We start from the raw sequence: 16,497 nt of genomic DNA on the forward strand, positions 1-16,497 counted from the left end.
TGGACAGTACACTTTGTCTTTGTTAAGTTCAATTCTTTGAGCTGATTTCTTTTCAGTGTACTCTCTTGCCCTTGCATGTGCCTCCTTCAAACGCTCTTGGTGGACAACCAACCACTCATGTTTCTTGTCTAACACTTGCTCCTGACCTAATAAAGCATCTACAGGAAGGTGTGGATGAACCCCGAAAAGCAGATAGTACGGTGAGTAGCCAGTCGTAGCATGGGGTGTTACATTGTAGGCATACACCAACTCAGATAAGTGCTCAGGCCAGCGGCGCTTCTTTTCTGGAGGCAGTGTACGCAAAAGATCATGTAAAGATCTGTTGAATCTCTCACATTGAGCATTTCCTTCTGGGTGGTGTGGGGTAGTGCGGGTTTTCTTTACACCATAAAGCTTACACAGCTCGGCAATGATTTCACTCTCAAAATTTCGACCTCTGTCTGAATGCAATCTTTCTGGGACCCCATACTTCATGAACCACTCTTTGAGAAGGACTTTTGCCGTGGTATCAGCCTTTTGGTCCCGAGTAGGGAAGGCTTGTGTGAATTTAGTGAAAACATCGGTCACCACTAACACATTCTCACGACCATCGGAGGCCGGTTCCAGCATGGTGAAATCTACAGCAACTACTTCAAGGGGCCGGGAGGCTAGAAATGATTTCATAGGGGCATGTATCTTGGGGTGGGGCATTTTTGTCAAAACACACCTCTCGCATTTCTTGACCCACTGTTCCACATCCCCATACATCCCAACCCAAAAACATCTCTGTCTCAAAAGGTTCTGTGTGCGCTCTATTCCCTGATGGCCCATACGATCATGCACACCTTCAAGCACGACTTCTTTCAAACAAGAGGGCAGTAGTAGCTGGTGACACTCACCAACATGGACATCCTCAATTACACGGTACAACAAACCATCTTGCTCACAAATACGGGGCCACTGCTTTAACGTGGATAATACTAGCTTGGATAACTGCGACCTCTCCTTGTAAGTTGGCCTTCGCTGCTCACCCCAAAACTTCCTAAACACGCTGAGGGTGGGGTCTGTGTCCTGAAACTTACGTAGTTCCTCTTTAGAGTAACCAGGAAGTGTTGGTGTGTTACCCTGCAACTCACTACGCTCAGTACTTTCTTCTGCGTCCGAAACACGGATCTGTCTGACTTTACAGCACTTGACTCCTGCTGTCCCTAAGTCTGGTCCTAGAGCTGTTCCCTTGTGAGTGACATTACATATGGCCACACAACCATCATAGTCCGCATCCCCACTGTCTGACTCGGGCTCCCCTGCTAACGGCTGCCTAGAGAGGGCATCTGCTGCTGCATTACAGCGGCCTGGGCGGTACTTGACGTCAAAGTCAAAAACAGCTAACTGAGCCACCCATCTTTGCTCAACAGCACCTAACTTAGCTGTAGAAAGGTGACACAGGGGGTTGTTATCTGTTATGACAGTGAACTTGGAACCTAGAAGGTAACCTCGAAATTTCTCTGAAACAGCCCATTTGAGGGCGAGGAGCTCTAGTTTCATACTGCTGTAGTTTCTGTCATTTCTTTCAGCATTACGGAGCCTCCTACTGGCATATGCTATCACTCTCTTCCTATCTCCCTGCTGCTGGTGGAGGATGGCACCTAATCCTAGGTTACTGGCATCCGTCTCTACAATAAAAGGCTGAGTGAAATCTGCGTAACCTAACACTGGAGCACTGATCAGCTTTTCTTTCAGCTGTTCGAAAGCAGCTTGGCACGCCGCTGTCCATGAACCTTCAAACAACCGTTTTGCTTTTGCTGGGCTGTCTTCCCTAAGGCATGCATTGACTACGTCATGGAGAGGGCCAGCTCGTTTAGAAAAATCCTCAATGAACCTCCTGTAATAACTACAGAAACCAAGAAATGACCTCAGATCTTTGACTGTACTGGGGACCGGCCACTTTACGGCGGCAATTTTCTCTGGATCTGTCCCTATACCCTCCCCTGAAATTTGATGCCCAAGGAACCTGACTTCCTGCTGCAGGAAGTGACACTTTTCAAGCTTTACTTTCAAACCTGTCTCTTTCAGTCGTCTTAGAGCTGTCTCAAGCCTCTCTAAATGGTCCGGGAAGGTCTGAGAGAACACAAGGATGTCATCTAAATACACTAATAGGATGTGGAACACTAAGTCGCTCATAGTCGCTTGCATAAGCCGTTGAAAAGTCGCAGGTCTATTACAGACACCAAAAGGCATTCTGAGGTACTCAAAAAGGCCAAAAGGAGTTGTAAAAGCAGTCTTAGGCCTGTCACTTTCACGAACAGCAACCTGGTGGTACCCACTTGCAAGGTCAATGGTCGAGAAGAACTTTGCACCATGAAGGGCATCAAAACTCTCGTCAATGCGGGGCAAAGGAAATGCGTCACGTCTGGTTTTTGAGTTTAGTTTCCTAAAGTCAACACATAGTCGTATGTCTCCATCAGTCTTACGAACTACCACTATGGGTGAAGCGTATGAACTATTGCTCTCCTGGATGACACGCTTTCTTAAAAGCTTAGTGATGTGGTCCCTCACCTCTTTGTACAGTGTAGGTGGGATACGACGGTATGGCTCTGTAACTGGTGCGTCATCTACCAAGTTAATCTCATGCTCAACTTTATCAGTGTAGCCTAGGTCCTCATCCTTAAAAGCAAATACTTCCGAATACCTGGCTAAAAGTGCACCTAACTCTGCTTGTTGGCCCTGTGTGCCACCTATGTGTAGTTTGTCCAAAAGCAACTGAATGTCTTTGTCTGTCATCTGTCCTTCTTGTCTGCCAACAGTTACTTCCTCTGTGTCAGCGGAGATGCGTTGAAATCGCACCTCACAGGAGTCCTTGTCTACACACTCTGCCTGAGTCGGAATACCAAGCCTGGTCCTGGGGTTTAACCACACATCCTCCTCAGAGAAATTTACCACCTGCACTGGAAATAAATGTCCCTTTGATTCAACTAGAGTGGGGACAACTACCAGGCCACCTGGCAATGGTGTGTTACCTGGCTCCAACAGCATTTTAGTGCTGCCACCTGACTGAGTTTTAAGTCCCTTTACGTAGACTGTAGCTATGGAAGACGCAGGCACATGTACAGCACCCCTACCAGCTACACGGACAGAAGATGACTTTGGAGTGATGTTACACTGTTGTACTTGCTGAAATGCTTCCCTCCAATCTGAATCCAACTTTCCCCCTAGAGTAGTGTCAAACTCAGCATGAACTAGTTGTCTGCATCGGCTGATGATGTTCATACCAATAAGACCTGGTGCTGCAGGCTGTGACTGCTGATGCTCTTTGACTACCAGGAAACCACATTCGGGTAAGGTTATGCCCATAGTTTCAACGTCTAACTCAAGGTAGCCCAAGTAGGGAATGTCCAACCCGTTGGCGGCAGTGATCTTAAGCCACCCGGTTGTAGGCAGCATATCCTCATCCCTCCCAAGTAAGTGCTCTCTGAAAAAAACTTCAGTAATAGTGCTGACTTGGCTCCCGGTATCCAGTAAACAGTTAGCAGTAACCCCCCCAATCTTGAGATCTACTACTGGACATTTACCTACTGCACGGTCAAGAAATCTGTCACGAATACCAGTACCGTTCTGAGAGCCTGCAGGTTTTCCTCGCATTGCCCGGCTCATGGCAATCGAGGGAGTTAGTTTTCCTGCACCCCAGCCAGCATTGGTGGATGTGTTTGCTACCTCGTGCTTCTGAGGACACTGTTTGGCAATGTGCCCCGCCCCGTTGCACTTAAAGCAAATAGGCTGACCTTCATCAGTGAACTTTGGCTTGGCTCTAGGTTTCCCAACCTTGTCATTACCCGTGTTTTCCTTCTGTAGAGCAAGACCCCGTACTGCCTCTGTTAGTTCCCCGATAGCTTTACCCTGTTCCGCCACCACTTTAAGAACATCCTGTAAAGTGACAGCCTGGCTGCCTGGTACCCCAATGGCAGAACACTGAAGATCCCTCCCCGTACTGTCACACACTACATTCTTGCTCTTTGCAACTTTAGTGCTACAGGGCTGGTCTTCTAAGGACCATAATACAGCTTCCTCACGTACATCGAACAGGGTAGACTGGGGGTTGTCTCGTACAAACTTGCGCAACTCTCTCCGGAGTGAGGGATCTCTAACACCATCAACAAATCTGTTTCTGACAACCCGTTTTGTGTCCGGCACAGCATCAGGTGATTGCTTTACCAAAGTTCTAATAATCTGAGAGAGTGCATGTGAGTATTCTTGGAAACCTTCACCCTCTTCTTGCTTGCGTCCATAGAAAGTTTCTAACAGCTGGGACTCACTGCGTTTTTCGGTGAAAGCCCCCCTTAGGTAACTGAACAGGTCACTGGGCTGCTTAGACTCTCCACCCAACCGTAACCTAATTTCCTGTAGGGCTGCCCCCCTCAACAAAGATCGAATGAAATCTACCTGCTCTGCAGGAGTCTGATCTCTAGCTCGTAGTACACTTTCAACCTCTTCAATGAACTCATCAACTGAACGACTATCTTTAGCTACCTCACCACTGAATGGTTGGATCTGACGCTCTCTGGGTACATACACATATGACTTGGTTGCCCCATTACCTAGAGTGGCAATAATTGCCATTGCTTGGTCATGGTTTTTTTTCAACTCTGAAATCTGTGCCTTGAGTTGATCTATCTGGTTGCCCTCACCCACACTCGAGGTATTGTCCTCACCATCCGAATTGTGAGCTCCACCCGCCTCCTCGGGAGGGTCTAACATTTTGATTCAGTTCACAAGTCCCTGACAGTCACTGAATGGGATGGCCGCTGTGACGATTCTTCTCCAATGGTGTCCCTCCTCGGTGCCTTGATGGGTCCTCTCCCAGATTGGTCCTGGCGCCCTCTGGATCCCGTCTGTCTGGTCTGGTCCTCCTTAGCAACCCCAGGCAGCACTCTCCGTCCGTCTCCAGGTCCACTTGGCACCACACCGCTCTTCCCCCACTGCCGTATTTTATGTAACTTTCCCAAACCTGAGAAACTCCAAGCTAACAGACCCCACTCCTGGTACCAAAATGTGTAGCCTGGCGAAATGGAGCAGCACAGGACACGGACTTTCGTTTTTGGGGTTTTTTATTCTGTATTAATAACTTGGGTCTAGGTTTAGGATGAAATTGTAAATACATAAAACACAGTCGACAAAATACGGCAGTGGCTTGCCCAACTCTCCTCAGAGCACACCCCCCACGCTGGATCTAGAAAATGGAGGCTGTGAAGAAAGGGGAGGTTCCTTTGGCATCACATGGCCTTACCCATAACCCTTTTCTCCTTTTTTCAAATTCTAAAGGGGAAAATGAACCGCGCCATCTAGTGGACTTAAATATTCACTGCATTTTCCCACTTGGCTACACCAATAAAATAGATGATGATGATAAAGCTCTCACCTTATTAAACGCAATGGGGGCGAAGACATACGGGCTATTGAGGCATCTTCTATCACCAGCTAAACCGGCGGATCAGACCTTCGCTAATATTGTTGCTGTTCTGAAGGATCACTTGAACCCCACACCGCTGATGTTGGCGGAACGATTCAAATTTTATGCGAGAACGCAACGGAAAGAGGAAAGCAACGCGGAATACTTGGTCGAACTGCGTAGATTAGCGAAATACTGCCAGTTTGGAGGAAATCTGACAGAGGCATTGCGAGACAAGTTCGTGTGCGGGTTGTCGAAGGAAGGAACGCAAAAGCGACTGCTCGAAGAGAACGACCTTACACTTGATAGGGCTGTCCTTATTGCAGCATCACATGAAGCCGCAGCGAAAGAAACTGCGGAAATGCAGCTAAAGGCAGCGGTACTCAGTGTGGATCAAATTACTTCGGGTACAACGAAATGTTATCGTTGTGGGAAGACAACACATGACCAGAACCAATGCTGGTTTAAAAACCAGGAATGTCGAAAATGTGGCAAACTGGGGCACATAGTTAAAGTATGCCGGTCAGGAAAGAAGACCAACAACCAAAAAAAGCCATCACAGGAAAAGTACAACAAAGTACACAAGGTGGCTGAGAAGAGTTCAGACGAACAGAATTCGGATTCAGACCCAAACGGCCAGGAACTGGGTAGTCTGAGAATTCACAATGTGAGTAAGGAAGCTGACCTACAAACTATCTGGGCCATGCTAAAAATAGCCGGAGTCCAAGTAAAAATGGAGTTGGACACTGGATCAGCCCTATCAGTCATAAATCGAAGGGATTACAACCGGCTATTCTCACATATACCCTTGAGAGATACCAAGTTCGTATTGCAGACATACATGGGGCATAAAGTATACCCCATGGGAAAGATAAGAGTCAAGATGAAAGACAAGGCTAAAATGGACTTGCTGACTAAGGTTGGAAAAACGAAGGCGTGCATAAAGGCTTATGCTCCAGAGGAGAACAAAGTTGCAGAACAGAACTCCACTGAACAGCAACAACATAGTTTGACAGAGAATTCTGAGTCTGTTCAGTTTACAGACATATACATTACTGAGGAACACCGAGCTCGAACTCAAACTTATTTCAAATTACGACAGCAATTAGAGCAATTGAGTTGCCGTCTCGAACAAGAGATGAAAGCAATGAAAAAGTTCTATGACACCGAATGGGAGAATCTGGAAAGACAACAGAAGCAGCTGAGGGAGAAAAGGGAGCAGGAGCGCACAAACCGTCTGCGAGAGGAGGCCAAACGAATCAAAGCTGATTCGGGTTCTGAAGGTGCGTGCTCTAATCTGGTGGAACAAGATGTGCAGCAACTGAAGGCGCTTGTTAGCAGGTTGCAGGCAGAAAAGGCTGATTTGGTCGACATGACTTCCGAGCTCCTACTGAAGTTGGGTGCAGCATCACCGGACGATTCATTTGTGGAAATTCGAATGGTGGAGGCTGCGGATGATGGCAAAGTAGAAACAGCAAAGGAGCCCCAGGGCAAGTTTATAAACAGCCCTGCAGCTAATGGGAAACGGATGATGGCAGAAGAGTTAACAGTCAGCCAACTTCTTCATATGCTGAGGGACAAGACCCTGAAATGGGAAAAACTTGAACACGAGCCTCAATCTTCAAAGAAAAGGGGTTCGGAACTCTCAAAGGTTATTGAAATAGCTGAGGTGGCAACACAGACTGAGAAGACTGCAGCAGAGCCGCTCTTGGAGGCCGAATGTACGCTGACTCACGTCAATGCAGAACAACAGAATGCTGAAACAACTACTTCAGTAGAGGGATTGAATAATCCGATCAATCAATCTCCGAATGAAGTTGAAGTATTGAAATCACAAATGATGTCATTAGTAAAAGACTTGCAGGAAGCTCAGGAAAAGCGGGATGAAGCTGAACACATGAAGAAGTCTCTTCAGGAAAGATGTCAGGATTTGGAACAAAAGTTGGCTAACATCCAGCTGGGTAGGGAGGAAATAGAAGACCCTCCCGCTGGCTTAGCTCAGGACGACACCGAATATTACCATGACCTGTTGAGCGACACCGAATATTACGAGGACCTATTCTGCCCAGCTTGTGATGAAAACTCCCAAAGTGCAGAAACCTTGATGAATCACAAAAAGTCTAAGGAACATCGGGAGATGGTGGCGCCACTACGGGAGGAACTGTGCAGGCAGCTGGCAGCTGACAATGGAGCCCCGAGAGTCTCCAAGAAGCAGAAAAGGAAAAGACGAAGCAGAAGATGATGATCATCTGGACCATCATCATCACTATTAGATCACGCACGGGGTCCCTGCGAACGGAGCCAAATCAGTTTGGAAGTAGAAAACTTCCCAAGGTACTCAAGTTTTACAAGCCAACAATGCTGGTTCAGAAGGGCGGAAGTTCAAGCTGTTAAGTCCAGTGAAGGACTATTGGATGAGTCACTCCAGCAACGTGAACCGACTACACCACGGGGAACTGCTGCACCACTGAGGCGTTGTCAGGACCGAGTCAAGAAGCACGGAAGGCGCATCCACCGAGATTGAATCTGTGAACTGTTTCCCGCAGAGACTAAATCTATGAACTGTTTCCCGCAGAGACTGAATCTGTGAACTGTTTCCGCAGAGATTACATCTGTGAACTGTTTTAACATAAAGTTGGATATATGTTAGGAGGTTATGTTTAATGGGGAATAAGTATGTTGTAAGCTAAAAAGGGAGGATTGTAGTGTATGTAACTGTTCTACCTTTAAGAGAACTATTGTATGTAACCGTCCACCTTTAAGAGAACTATTTTAGGTGTGGCACTACTTTATCCTGGCTGCTGTATACTGTAATACCGACGGTGACCACACCGGTATATAAGTGCTGTGGCAGAATTTATTGGGCAGATTCGCCCTGACCTTCGAATAGTAAAGTCCTGTTAAAGTTACTCTTGTAGTCTGTGTATTACTTCGCTATACAACCCACAGACTTTACAATTATCAGGTTCAAAATGCATGCAATGTATAATGTAAACACATCAATTTATGGGCCTCCAATCTAGAGATTGGAAAAAATGATGCCTACAGGTATTCTTACACAGATCAAGAAAAGTGGATAGAGAATGCAACAAAAACAGCACAGCAGGGACACAGAAGTAAGTACTGTCATATTTTCACAGCAACAACTTTTCACCATCTTTTATGCTATCGTTGAGAAATTCCCCACCTTGTGAGCTACATTCCATCACTTCCCTTTAATGATTTTTTTTCTAAACTACACGTAAGCAATCAACTAGAGTTTACACAGTCCCGCTCCATCCAGAGAAACAGCGACATACTTACGCACATCCCACTCCAAATTGCCTTTTCCTATAAATCATTAATTTCCGACCATTTGCAGCAGTTGCGCATATCCTCAATAAAAATCTCTGCTATATCAGCAGAGTAACTGAATTAATTTCTCATGCGGCTAAACATGAAAATTGATAATTAAACCTACTTTAATGCTGAACACAGACATGGGTTCAATCTGTAGACATTTCTTCATATCTCGATTTTTCCTTTTTCTTAACTTAGTTCCTTTCTCCTGTTTTCCATTGTATTCTTGTCCCTTTTATTTAATTCTTAACCTTTTGGGGAGAGTTGGGGGCTTTATTTTTTTCCTTGAAAACTTACCCTCTCGTTTTGGTTTCATTTATTGTTGTTTTTCTTTGTTCCATCTTCTGTTTTTTGATTTTCATTATTTTTCCCTTCGTCCCTTGGTTCATTTCCTCATTTTCATTTAATTATCTTTCTCTCTCTCTTTCACTCATCAGTCCCCTTATTTCTAACAGTTGTACTCACTCAAAGCTCTGAATAAATGCTGGAAAGTTTTCTAGTGTCAAGATTTGAAAAATACTCATGAAACCGCTTGTTAAGTGTTATGACGCACTTCTGGCTACAAGATCTCACTGACGACAACCAAAACCCAACAAAGAAATTATAGTTTGCAATTTTTACAATGACATGAACAAAACAAGTAAATAATTGTGATAAATTTAATAGGGTTCTTTGTGAAACTTACATAGTTGCACGGGACTATGCCGGAATATTGTGGAATAAAGATCTAAAAATATGGACTGGTTCCAAATAGAGCTCTTCCACCAAGACTGAAAATCTTTGCTTCCTGTTGGAAGTTTAACAGTGGATTTTCAAAAGAACATGGGCCTAGAAATTCAGTTGTTTGCGCCAGCCGCTAGCGCCTTAGGAGGAGGAGATGTGGGGCGCTAGGCGGCTAGCGGCCGGGCGCTGCGCGATCTGCGCCTCTCCCCAACTTCAGTAAAGATTTAGCGGCGGCGCAAAGCCTTTGCGCGCGCTCAGCTGCGTGCGCAGATCCTGACGTCCTTTCATCGTGCAACGCCCTTTGTGCGCCCCAAACCAGAAATTCAGTGGCGCCGGCCTATTGCGCGCCTGGCGCCCCTAGCGACTGGTAGAGGGGAACGGTTCCCAGTCGCTGCGGGGCACGGGGGGCGCTAATTAAAGGGCACTCCTCCTGCAGTAGAAATGGCAGCCATTTTGCAACACTCCTTCTTTGTGAGAGACGGATCTTTGCAGAGAGACAAAGGTAGAGAGCTTTCTGGTTTGGCTCAACACTCGCACAGGTACTTGTGGCTTCAGGCCACAGCTTTGCACTTGTCTTTAACTTCAGAGCCATAGCATTGATTGGAAACATATAATGGGGGCTGCAATGGGTGCAAACGTTGGCCTTCTCCATTGCATTCAAAGGGCTCAGAGATGCCGTGAGAGAGTGGCAGTCATGGCCAGAGGGAGAAGGGGCAACAGGCGTCGGCTAAGGAGGCCTTACCCACCCAGGGTATACCGCCAGCAGTTCTCATATCTGAACATGTCTGACGAGCAGTGTGTTCGGAGGCTGCGATTCCGAAGGGCGGTGGTCACTGAGATCTGCCACCTGCTTCGCGGAGATCTGCAGCCACAGCTGAGGAGCAGGACGTCTCTGTAGCCGGCAGTGAAGGTGACGGTGTCTCTCAACTTCTATGCCACCGGCTCCTTCCAATCCGCTGCTGGGGACATTTCCAACATCTCCCAGTTTGCCGTACATTGCTGCATCCGCCAGGTGACCAATGCCCTTTTCAGAAGGAGAAGTCAGTTCATCTCCTTCTCCATGGCCCTTGTCAAGCAGCAACAGCGTGCAATGGGCTTTGCAGCATTAGCGGGCTTCCCCATGGTGCAGGGCGCCATTGACTGCACGCATGTGGCTTTGCGGGCACCTCTAGAGCATGCCGAGGATTACCGCAACCGGAAGGGCTACCATTCGCTCAACGTGCAGTTGGTGTGTGACCACAGGCAGATCATACTAGCTGTCAATGCCCGCTTTCCAGGCAGCAGCCACGATGCCTTCATCCTGCGCCAGACTTTTGTGGCAGACATGTTCCAGGCCCAGCCTCACCCACGAGGATGGCTTCTCGGGGACAAAGGCTATCCTTTGTGCACCTGGCTGATGACCCCGCTCCGTGCGCCCAGCACCCCTGCTGAAGAAGGATACAATGACAGCCATCAAGCAACCAGGAACCTCATTGAGCAAACAATCGGCGTCCTGAAACAACGGTTCCGCTGTCTGGATCGTTCCGGAGGAGCCCTACAGTACTCGCCTGAGCGAGTCTCCCATTTCGTGGTCGTGTGCTGCATACTGCACAACCTGGCTATCCGCAGGACTCAGCCACTGTCACCAGACATTGGAGGACCACCAGAGGAGGAGGAGGAGGAGGAGGAGGAGGAGGACCAGCACAGGAGGGAGGCAGAAAGTGCAAGGGCCGCCCGTCGGTGGCTTATTGAACGTCGGTTCTAGGCCCCCTCTCAGGGAATGGCTTGTGCCAATGGCACAAGATGAATGTAGCCGCTCCACAAGCCCTCAGCCGAGCAGGGCAACCAGGACTTCCAAAAGAAAGCATGGACAGTGCGATTTAAGAACATTTATTACTTTGATACCTCTGTGCCCTTCCCACATAACAAACTAATGGAGAGAAGCCCCCCCAAAAACACAAATCGAGCAGTCTCGGCCTTTCAAAAAAACAAATCCACCCTCCCCCTTTAAGAGCTCACCGGCGCCAGAGTGTCTGCCGTCAATCAGCAGCTCGCCACACCTGCACTGCGCTGCGCTCGCCCTCGGGGGTTTCGCCCCGGGCCGCCGGCTTAGCGCCTAATGATAGTCGTGCATCGCCTGTTTTAGTGCAGCAGCAACCTCTTGGGGCGATGCCACTGAATATCGGCGAAGGTGGTGCGAAGTTGCGCCGGGCGCAAACTTTAGCGGCCGCCCGGCTGTAGCGCCCCAAACGTGGCTATACTGAATTTCTAGGCCATGATGTTTAAAAAATTTAGTTTCAATCATTTATTTCTTGTGATTGAGTTTGAGCCTTGACTGTCAGAGATTATAAGGCTGTGTCTAGTACCCGGTAAAAGGTAAGCTTGTAGGAATGTCTAGTTCCTATCCAAAAGACTGAGGTCCACTCAGGCGATCAAATAAACGAGGTTCAATGAAAACTAACAGAGTTTAACGGATAACTACAGGAGAACATCGAATATAGGTCTAGTCAGTTCGGAGGCTCCACGAGGACTGCTTGGGCGGTCCTGTGGCTGACGTCATGATGTCATCACGTTTTTCCCGCCGGTGGGGATCACGTGATGAACGGCGTGACGCCATCGCGTTTACCCGCGCTATTAAAGTGATCGCGCTCTCTACATGTAAACAGTGAAAACAAAGATACAGACTCAGGCTGTAGCTAACATATTATTAAAGGGAATTATATACAATTGATCGGAGTCCCTTAGTGGCTCCGCCACAAGCTGCTCTTATTATTCAGAACAGGTTTGGGATATGTGTTCCGCTCTGGCAGAAGAAAAATAAGTCTCTGTCAAGGATGATGGTTCTAGAGGTATACCTTTCTCATAGCTGTATCAGTTTCTAGTTCAAGAAAATCCCAAAAGTTAATGGGACAGAATTTGCAGTCGGTATGACAGCGTACTCTCAGAGTACGCCGTCATACCGCCTTTGAAATGGACAGCAAGTTCGGGATTTATGCATGCGCTAAAGCCTGAACATGCGAACTGTCAAGAAGGGGGAGAAATTGGTGTCCTTTGCGCCTTTGGGGGGCATTAACGGGGCGCTACCGGCTTTGCGACCGGGCGCAACCATCCTCCTGCCAGCTTTTCACAATCAACTTTCATTCACACTCAAATCGTCCATACATGAATTAAGGAATGCAAGTGTCATAGAATAATGGGGGTGAATGAGTGATCTTCTGTTTGCTGATTGGAGCACTGGCCCACGTGATCCCAGGTAAGTTTGCGCACACGGTGCGCTCCTGGGATCTGTGGGTAACTACGCTGCCCTCTACTCCGCAGCGTCTGACAGCAACTTCTCGGCGGAGGGTTCCCAGCAGGTAAGTGTGCGTTCGATTCAGATGCCGGCGGCGTAATCCTTAGTTACACCGCCGACCGCAAAATCAGTTTAATAAGTTTAGTGGTATTTACTTTTATTTCCAGTTGTAAAAACAGGTTAATCAAAAGCTTAGAGACTGGTGAGAATAATATCTGTAAAATCAATGTGAAAGTGAAATTACTGGTCAAGCAACTTTTACGCAGAAACTAACAAGGCACGCCCATCATGGTGTTGAGTATCAGATATATTACACTATGTTGTTAGTGTAGCAATAGTTCTGTGTCATTTCCTTGTAAGCAAAGTGACTTGTGAGTTTCGCACAATATTGTATATGAATTTAAATATTTGTCTTGAATATAAGATTGTTCCACAAAGATTAAAAGCTGTTTCCAGTGTTAGTAAACTAGAACACATCAGCTGATGTCTGCTACGAGTCTGCAGCACAATCAAGGAGCCCTGTGCTGTCATAGGTTCCAAGATTAACTGAATTCTTCCATCTTTAGAACCTGAGAATGTATTCGCGTTCATAACATGCCCCCAGGTGTCTTTTTAAAATAAAACACTCGTATTTTTTTGCCCCATTATGTTCTTATGTCAGGTATTATGTCTGGGTTTTTTTCTTGCCAATTTTCTTATCTCACTTCCTGTCCTGAAGCCTGAGTAGTGAGTGTCTGCTGAATATTCAACTGGAGGAGGTGTGGGCAGTATAGAGGAGTTTGATTGCATGCACGCATGATGGAACTTACGCTTGAGCGAACGAACGAACAAAGGAGCGGATGATTGAATGATTGAATGGGTGAACGATGTCAGTAGGACTGGCGTGATACGGGTTTTTTCTTGGTTTATTGAAATAGTGGTAGTTTGTACTGTAAATATTATTGATTCATTTGTAAAATTTATCATTGTTAGTCATAAAGCTGTTCTCAAGGCTTTATTTTTTTCTTATTGTGGTCAATGAATGTAATGGATTTACTATGTAATTGATGAGTTGCATAAGTACTGTTGTACAATAAAAAATAAAAAAAATAGAGGAGTTTGATCCTGACCTCATCTGATTTCCACGCATATGCAGCTGACGGCTATCAAAGGTCACTTGATGGTTATCAGCTGCAAGGAACCAGACAGACTTTTCCCTCCCCAATCTAAGATGACTCAGGCCAATTGCAGGACAAGTGTTGCTAATCAGCAAACTCAGTACAGTGTTGGGGTGAATATGGAACCTTCCTGGTCTGCATGACTCAAATACTCATTGAATGAACTTGTTGAACCATTGGGTGAGGCTAAGTTTCATGGTAAATATTAATTTCAGTTGTTTTACCAGAAATTTTTATTCTCTTTATATAGTGAAAAATTGTTCGGAGATTGGACAACTGCAGCTGGAGGAAGAGGTTAAACACCTTCAGAGCATTTATGAATTTGAGAAAGTCTTGGGAGTCACAGCATATATGACACAATGTAAAGAAGTGTTTTGTATGAAATGACATCGCAAATGGATTGTGGAAAGATCTACAGTATGGTTTGCCCAGACTTCCAAAAGGTTTTGACAAAGATCCACGTGAAAGCTTGAGAAAGAAACAAGAAAGAGAGACTTGCATTTCTATAGTGCCTTTCACGATCACCGGACATCCCAAAGCACTTTACAGTCAATGAAGTACTATTGAAGTGTAGTCACTGCTGTAATGTAGGAAACGCGGCAGCCAATTTGCGCACAGCAAGCTCCCACAAACAGCAATGTGATAATGACCAGACAATCTGTTTTTTGTGATGTTGATTGAGGGATAAATATTGACCAGGACACCGGGGAGAATTCTTCTTTGAAATAATGCCATGGGATCTTTTACGTCCACTAGAGAGGGCAGACGGGGCCTCGTTTTAACGTCTCATTCAAAAGACAGCACCTCTGACAGTGCAGCACTCCCTCAGTACTGCACTGGAGTGTCAGCCTAGATTTTTGTGCTCAAGTCTCTGAAGTGGGACTTGAACAAATGAGATTCAAGATATATCCTGAAATGGATAAGCAACTGACTGAAGGATAGGAAGCAACAGGCACTTTTTATGGGAAGCTGAGGGAAATGCTGAGTGCTCCAGCTCAGTGTTGGCACCCCCACTGTATCTAATTTCCATTAATAACTTCGATTTAGAAGATCAATGCAGATTAGTCAAATTTGCAAATAATACTAAACTGATGAAGGGGGTGAGGGAGGAAGTTGAACTTGATAAGACAGTCAGGAAGCAGTAGAAAGAGTTTAGATAACATATTTAAGTGGAGAGAAGAATGGAAGTAAAGTACAGCACATAGTAGAAAAATATAGCATCCATGAGTGGTGTCAAAACGGTTCTGGGACAGGTCCTAAAAAAGAAAGGTGGAGAAATTGGCCTCCTTTGTGCCTCCCGTTAGCGCCACTGGAGGGGGGGGTGCATTAACGGGGCACTACCGGCTTTGCAACCGGGCGCGGTGATAGTACTGACACCCGCAAAATTGATGTGTAGGTTTGTAGCGGTGTAACCACTAGCGCCACTATCTCCTGCGCCTGGAGATCGTGACGTCATCAGGCTGCGCAGTGCCCCGGTAGTGCCCCGGATCTGAACTTTGGTTCCGCCCCCTGCAGCATCGCCGGGCGATAGCACCGACAGCTGCAGGAGGTGTTGTTAGGGTGGCCAGCCGCTTGGGGAGCGGTATTTAAAGGTAAGGCCGCTTGGGTCAATGGAAAATTTGCTTTCCCCCCTTAGGTTGATAATTCAACTTTTTCCTGTGCTGCGACTGATCAGCCCTGCGCTCTGCTAGAGTGCTTGGGGCTGATCATCGCGGATCGCCGCTGCCGTCGGCGGCGAGGGACATCAATTTAATGCAGAGCCTGCAGCGATGGCCCTTCCCTTTAAGGGAGGGAAGGAGCCTCCATTCCCGGCAGCGCTGCCCTCGACATTGGGCAGCGCTGCACCGCTACTGCCCCTCTTGACGAACTTTAGCGCTCCAAGGGAAGCGGTAGCGCTTGATTTAGCGCTCCACCTCCTTCCTGGAGCGCTAGACCTGAAGTTCGCATTGGATTCACTGGCATAGCGCCCGGCACTAATTTTTTGTTACCACTAAAGTTATCGCCCCAAGCTCAATTTCTCCCCCAAAGAGTCCGAAGGGCATCCGTACACTCAGTGCTTAACATTCCCATCCACAGTAGAACAGCAATTAACAAGGAACATAATAGATGCTTAATTATATAGACAAAACCCTACAGTCACGCCAGAGGAAGTCATGCTTAAACTGTATAGTGCTCTGGCCAATCCACGCCTTTAGTGCTGTGACAGTGGAGCAAGGGAGGACACTTTCAATTGAAAGGCAAATTTAGGTTTGATGTCAGGAAATTCTTCTTCACACAAAAGAGAGAGCAACACATAAATGGACTCCTGGGTAGGTTAGTGGAGGTTAAAAACTCTTGAAACATTTAAGAAAAACAGATGGACACTGATCAGGGGGTTCTGCAGGTGCTTTCTGAACAGTAGATCTTAGATGGACTGAATGGCCTACTTCGCCTGTATCTCATGATCTTATGTGATATAGTATTGCAGTAATCTTATTGCACAGGACAGACCTGAATGATACCATCAAGAATGATGGAAGAAGTACAAACAAATATTCCAAACATTTTAGCCTAAGTTACTGTTGGCGACATGAGTGGATGAACCC

This window comes from Somniosus microcephalus, chromosome 23 (genome assembly GCF_052327205.1).
Source record: "Somniosus microcephalus isolate GS21.2 chromosome 23, FLI_Smic_1.0, whole genome shotgun sequence".
In the NCBI taxonomy this organism is placed as follows: Eukaryota; Metazoa; Chordata; class Chondrichthyes; order Squaliformes; family Somniosidae; genus Somniosus; species Somniosus microcephalus.